This window comes from Eptatretus burgeri, chromosome 10 (genome assembly GCF_056783735.1).
Source record: "Eptatretus burgeri isolate ZD-2024b chromosome 10, Ebu_testis_v1, whole genome shotgun sequence".
NCBI lineage: Eukaryota > Metazoa > Chordata > Myxini > Myxiniformes > Myxinidae > Eptatretus > Eptatretus burgeri.
Window position 1 is genome coordinate 48381061 of NC_140970.1, and position 758 is coordinate 48381818.

Consider the following 758-nt stretch of genomic DNA (forward strand, 5'->3'; position numbering starts at 1 on the left):
ACATTCAGTAAGTTCTGTGGTCGTCCGGAAGACGTCAATCAAATACGTCTACAAACGTCAATATGCGTTGGAGATACGTGACACATAGATTCAAAGCACGTTACTCATAGGTTAGAAATAAGTTTCGGGTATGCTAGACATTACCTCGACGTATTTCGACTTATGAGTAACTTACAAGTAACGTGTGTCAACGATCGCATAACGTGCCAACAACTTATGGCCAGCGTATGCGGAACGTGTGAGTCGTACGCTGGCATATGTCGACAAATTTTGTGCATGCACAAAATTTGTCGATGAGCTCGGAGTACTACGACGTATGCCAGCATGCTTCAGCGTGCTCTTAACGTATACAAAACTTACCCATAGCGTATTCGACGTGTGCCAGCGTATTCGCCAAATTTTTCATACGTCGGCATACGCTGGCTAAAACGTCAAGGTGTGACAGCGGTGTCACACTTGCAGAGCTCTGTAAAGGCTAGATTATGTGCCTTACAGGAGCACCGTCCACTGCATTTACTGGCGACACAGGAACACTTCACAAGTTCCACCACAGCCTCTGGTGCTGTTTTTTTGACGGTGCTATATTCATACAATATTTGACGATTTGATTTATGTGCTTGCAGTATTTGCTGAGAGATGACCGTTGCTGACTGATTTAAATCATGTGTTCGGGCTTCCGTTTTTACTGTGTACATGCCCTTCAAGATCCATAGAATCATGCTATGTAGTTCATGTGGAACTACATCTTCTGCTGAGTT

At 44.1% G+C, this 758-nt stretch overlaps 1 pseudogene; it reads right to left on the minus strand.

Annotated features, from left to right (window-relative positions):
- Positions 1-431: 431 nt before the first annotated feature.
- LOC147018505 (uncharacterized) overlaps positions 432-758 on the minus strand; it is a 1475-nt pseudogene continuing 1148 nt past the window's right edge.